The sequence below is a fragment of the Callithrix jacchus genome, chromosome 7, assembly GCF_049354715.1.
Source record: "Callithrix jacchus isolate 240 chromosome 7, calJac240_pri, whole genome shotgun sequence".
Classification (NCBI taxonomy): domain Eukaryota; kingdom Metazoa; phylum Chordata; class Mammalia; order Primates; family Cebidae; genus Callithrix; species Callithrix jacchus.
Window position 1 is genome coordinate 81,978,638 of NC_133508.1, and position 6,009 is coordinate 81,984,646.

Consider the following 6,009-nt stretch of genomic DNA (forward strand, 5'->3'; position numbering starts at 1 on the left):
GGGGAGAGGAGGAAAGGAAGGGAGGGAGAAAGAAGAAGGAAGGAAGGAAAAAAGAGAAAGAGAGAGGAAGAAGAAAGAAAACTTGTTTAAAAAGGAAAAAAACAGTTGATGCTGGAATTAGTTAAGACTTCTGGGTATGTTGCAATGGGATGAATGTATTTTGTACATGAGACGTGAATTTGAGGGGCTGAAGAGCAGTCTCTACAGGGGTGAATATCCCTCAAAATTCATGTCCACAGGAACCTCAGAATGTGATCTTATTTGGAAATAGGGTCTTTGCAGACGGAATCAAGTGAAGATGAGGGTATATTAGATTAGGGTGAGTACTAAACATGCCTGGCATCCTTCTAAGAAGCCCATTTGAAGGCACAGACATACACAGGAAAGAAGGCTATGCGAAGACAGAGGCAGAGATTGAGGTGATGCAGCTACAAGCCAAGAAATGCTAAAGGTTGGTGACAGCAGCCAGGAGCTAGGGGAGACACACAGAATAATTCTCCCTTAAAGTCAGAAGAAACTTGCTCTGCTAACACCTCGTGGCCTCCAGAACTGTGATAGGGTAAATTTCTGTTGTTTAAGCTACCCAGTTTTGGTAATTTGTTACAGCAGTTGGTGTTTAGGTCTTAACTGGTACTTCATTATATGCTCTATAGATATCTTTTGTTGAATATCTGGATGATAAATCATTTCTTCCAATTTGCCACTTAGCTTTTGACTTTGTCTATGATGTCACTGATATATGTAGTTTTATTTATTTATTTATTTATTTATTTTTGAGACGGAGTTTTGCTGTTGTTACCCAGACTGGATTGCAATGGCACAATCTCAGCTCACCGCAACTTCCGCCTCCTGGGTTCAAGCGATTCTCCTACCTCAGCCTCCTGAGTAGCTGGGACTACAGGCCTGCACCACCATGCCCAGCTAATTTTTGTATTTTTAGTAGAGACGGGGTTTCATCTTGTTGAGCAGGATGGTCTCAATCTCTTGACCTCGTGATCCACCCACCTCAGCCTCCCAAAGTGATATGTAGGTTTAAATATAAAATATTTATCAGCCTTTTCTTTCATGTTTTGTGCTTTTTGTGTCCTGTTTAAGAAATCCTTCTTTTTTTTTTTTTTTTTGAGATGGAGTTTCGCTCCTGTTACCCAGGCTGGAATGCAATGGCGCGATCTCGGCTCACCGCAACTTCCGCCTCCTGGGTTCAGACAATTCTCCTGCCTCAGCCTCCTGAGTAGCTGGGATTACAGGCACGCATCATCGTGCCCAGCTAATTTTTGTATTTTTAGTAGAAACGGGGTTTCACCATGTTGATCAGGATGGTCTCCAGCTCTTGACCTCGTGATCCACCCACCTCAGCCTCCCAAAGTGCTGGGATTACAGGCTTGAGCCACTGCGCCTTCTTACCCCAAAACGATAAAAGTATTCTCCCACATTTCCTTCTAAAATTTTTTAGGAATAATGTGGGATAGAATTGTACTTTTTTCAATCAGTTACTCCATTTAGTAAAGAGTGCATCCCTTCTCCACTGAGATGTAATTCCATCTCTGTCATGGAGCACATTCCTATATGCAGGGCTCTGTTTTTAGTCTCTCTCTTCTGTTCCATGGATCTATTTGTCTATCCTCATACCAAAAACATATTAATTACCCAGTGGTTCTCAACAAGAGGCAATTTTACCTTCGAGGGCACATTTGGTAATATCTGAAGACATTTTTGGCTATCACAACTGGGTTATTGGGGAGCTACTATCATCTAATGGGTAGGGGCCAGAGACGCTGCTAAACCACAGGGCACAGGACAGTCCCCTACAACAACAGACTATCCGGCTGAAAATGTCAACAGCGCTCAGGTTGCGAAACCCTGTCTTATAGTGAGACTTACTGTCTGGTAGGACCATACATTGTCTCACTGAATCCTCACAATAACTCTATGCGATATGTATTATCACTAGCTTCACTTTACAGATGAGAAAACTGAGGCTCTAAGAGGTTGAATGACTTGTCCTATATCACATATTTCTCAATAATTGGTTTAACTAGGTACAAACTAAGTAAAACTCCCCTAATATATGTCTCACTATGTCCTAAGGCAGGGCTCCCAAATCTCAGCATGTTTTCTTTGACTGATTAATTTTATCAGAAAATTCACTGTGTACCTTTTACGCGTCAAGTCCTAGGCTGAATGGTGGGAATACCCAGCAGGCAAACCAAGGCCCTTGCCCCTCATGGAGTTCATAGTCTAGTGAGGAGATAAACCTGGGAATGATCTCTCCTAAAATTGCTGTTGCAGAGGGTAACCATCACTTTGGTTTCCAGTTTCTTAAAGTCTTCAAGGAAACTTGTCATCCTATGTATTCCCAAATTTTGTTTAAAATATGAATTTTAATCTCGAATGGGAGGGGTTTGCAAAGCAAAGTTCGACTTTAACCTGACCCCATTCAAATTATTACAAATTCCAAGCAAACTTATCAAGTGAAATTTTACTGTGTATAGAGGTATGTAAATGCTGGACAATAACTATATATAAAGGTGTATAAAAATTGGCTAGCAATGTTCATGAAAAGACCAAAAATTAAATCTCTTCTTTTGTTTAGAGAAAATGCCTGTCAATTGAATCTGAATTAATAGCAGGGAATTTGTGATAAAACAGCAGAATGAAAGTTAGCACCATTTAACCTCTCAGAAGTTTGGGAATGAAGATCTGCAGGGTCATTTACTTCTCTCTGTGGTAGCAGGATGGATGCGGTAGTTTCAAACCATCCATAATAGATGGGTGTCTGGTCTAGCCTTAGAAATCTACTCATGGGGAGGGATAGCCTGGGGAGAAACGCCAAATGTGGGTGAAGGGGTGAAAGCAAACAGAACACACTGCCATGCGTGTACCTATGCAACTGTATTGTATCCTCTGCACATGTACCCCAAAACCTAAAATGCAATAAAAAAAATAAGAAAAAAAAAAAAAAGGAATCTACTCATATGGAGACGTTCTTTGCCGAGAGTCGCCGTGGTTTCCTGCTTCAGCAGTGCTTGGACGGAACCCGGAGCTCGTCTCCCACCCCGGCCAGCCGCCCACAGCCAGCCCTCCGTCACCTCCACACCACGTCCTTGGACCGCCCCAAGGCCCCCGCCTCTCCAGCGCTGCACAGCCACTGCCATCGCCGCCTCTCCCTTCGCAGGTGCGCCAGGACTACCACCAGGATTCAGAGGCCGCCATCAACCGCCAGATCAACCTGGAGCTCTACGCCTCCTGTGTTTACCTGTCCATCTCTTACTACTTTGACCCCGATGATGTGGCTTTGAGGAACTTTGCCAAGTACTTTCTTCACCAATCTCATGAGGAGAAGGAACATGCAGAGAAACTGATGAAGCTGCAGAACCAACGCAGTGGCCGCATCTTCCTCCAGGCTATCAAGAAAGTAGACCATGATGACTGGGAGAGGAGGCTGAATGCGATGGAGTGTGCATAACATTTGGAAAAAAACGTGAATCAGTCACTACTGGACTGCACAAACTGGCCACTGACAAAAATGACCCCCATTTGTGTGACTTCATTGAGACGCATTACCTGAATGAGCAGGTGAAATCCATCAAAGAATTGGGTGACCACATGACCAACTTGCGCAAGATGGGAGCACCCCAATCTGGCTTGGCAGAACATGTCTTTGACAAGTACACCCTGGGAGACAGTAATAATGAAAGCTAAGCCTTAGGCTAATTTCCCCATAACCATGGGGTGACTTCCCTGGTCATCAAGGCAGTGCATGCATATTGGGGTTTCCTTTACCTTTTCTATAAGTTGTACCAAAACATCTACTCAAGTTCTTTGTACCATTCCTTCACATAAAGAAATTTGGTACCCCCCTCAAAAAAAAAAAAAAAAAGAAATCTACTCATATGATGATCACTCTGCAGCCTCCCTGGGTAGTCCTTAAGTGTTCTTAGAATTTTAATGTTTATTAAATCCAAACCTCATCAACTTATTTCCAAAGCCCAGACAATGGCAGGCAGAATCTGTTGTGACTGATTAGTCACCTGTCCCTCCCTTGCCAGATTCTCCTCTGGCAGGCATTTTCCCATGTCAAACCACTGCTTCCTTTCTCTCCTAATTGCCAGACTTTCTTCTGACTCTCAGTCTCCTCTAGACTCAACTCTGGGAGTGTTCCCGATTTTACTTGCTGGATTTTGAAACTTTACAGTTACCTGTCTTACTTTTCTAAACAGTAATGCTTTAGGCATGAGATTAAAACTATTTAATTGCATATTACTGTACCTGGCTAAGGAAAATTGATGCCTATTTTGTAATGTTCCATTTATGAGAAATAATCTAGCTTTGAAACTTTTCACCTAGTGATGCTCACATTACAATTTAGCCATTTTTACACCATTTTCAGCTATGTATTTATTTTGTTCTTAAGTAGATTGACAAAGGAGACCAAATTTCCTTTAGCATGGTTTGGTCAATGTTTGGTTGAAGAGTCATAAAAAAGCAATTAGATTTTAAATGTTCCTGTTCTGATCATTCATCTAAGAAATACTCAGTACCTATTGTGTCGTAAACACTGGTCCTTTAGCATGAATAAAACTCAAGACTCTGTCTTCCTAGAGCTCACCTCCTTGGTGAGGTGCCAGGCATTTTGATTAATAATTATAATAAAATGTAATAACCGCTTTAAGTGCCAGAGGAGCACAGTAGAAATCAGCTCAATCCCAAACATTTGCTGAGCGACTTCAGTCTGACTGGCAGGTACTATATTGAGCAGGGTGTGTAGGGATGGAGGGCTACAAAGATGAACCATAGGCCGGGTACAGTGGCTGATACACTTTGGGAGGCCAAGGTGGGTGGATCACTTGAGGTCAGGAGTTTTAGACCAGCCTGGCCAACATAGCGAAACTCCGTCTCTACCAAAAATCCAACAATTAGCCGGGCATGGTGGTACACACCTTGTTGGAAATGGGTTTATAACATCAGGAAAAATCCACACTGAGACAATGGATCACTCAGCAAGGCTAGTTTACTTCCGGCAGGAAGGGTGCAACTTGCCAGCAGTCTTGCCACAAGAGTACACCTGAACAAAGGAGACAGGGACATTTATAACTTTCATAACCTGATGCAATTGCCCTACTGCTGTGTCCAGTTTCCATTGGCTGGAATAGGACTTCATATTCTATGCTTGACCTGATTGGCTAAAAACTTGGAAATTTCCTGAATAGATAAGGGGAAATGGCATGCACCAGCATTTGGAATTTGCCCAATTCTGTTCAAACATGCTGGAGTGAGTCAAGGTAGCTGATTTAGTGAATATATACATGGGTATATGTTTATGCTAATAGTGGCTGATGGCCATAGAGCTAGAGATTGTAACTCCTTATAATGTAGTCTAAGACAAAAACTTTGAAGAAGAACTTTCCCATCTCTCACATGCCTGTAGTCCCAGCTACTTTGGAGGCTGATGTGAGATGCCTCACTTCCCTTTCACCTTCCGCCACAATTATAAGTTTTCTGAGGCCTCTCCAGAAGCTGCCATGCTTCCTGTACAGTCTGCAGAACCATCAGCCAATTAAACCTCATTTCTTTATAAGTTACTCAGTCTCTGGTATTTCTTTAGCAGTGTGAGAGCAGACTAATACATCATATAAATAGCAAAATACACTTGATATTGAAACTTGATATTAACCTGATTAGGCCCACCAAATTAAACTTACCTTGCTTGTCTTTAGTAATCTGCTTTTAGTTGATTTTAAAACCTGTATAGCTAAAAGTCATATTGTTAAGTAATATATAACTAAACTTCCACTAGCTGCCTTATAGATAACATCTCTGATGTATAGATCACCATGGTAATGGTTGCTTAAGTTCTTTTTTCAGGAACTTAGAGATTCAGTTCTTGTCCAGTTCAAGCCAGCTGAGACCACCAACCTTTCAACTGGGCCTTTGTGACCATCCATTGGGTCACCTTTTGATGTCAGAGGGCCAAAAATTCCACCCTCAGATCATACTGCTGTAATTTTC

General features: G+C 42.1%; 1 pseudogene; it reads left to right on the forward strand.

Moving 5' to 3' along the window:
* The first annotated feature begins 2,975 nt into the window (after positions 1 to 2,975).
* Positions 2,976 to 3,858, forward strand: LOC100401893 (ferritin heavy chain pseudogene; annotated as a pseudogene).
* The last annotated feature ends 2,151 nt before the right edge of the window (positions 3,859 to 6,009 follow it).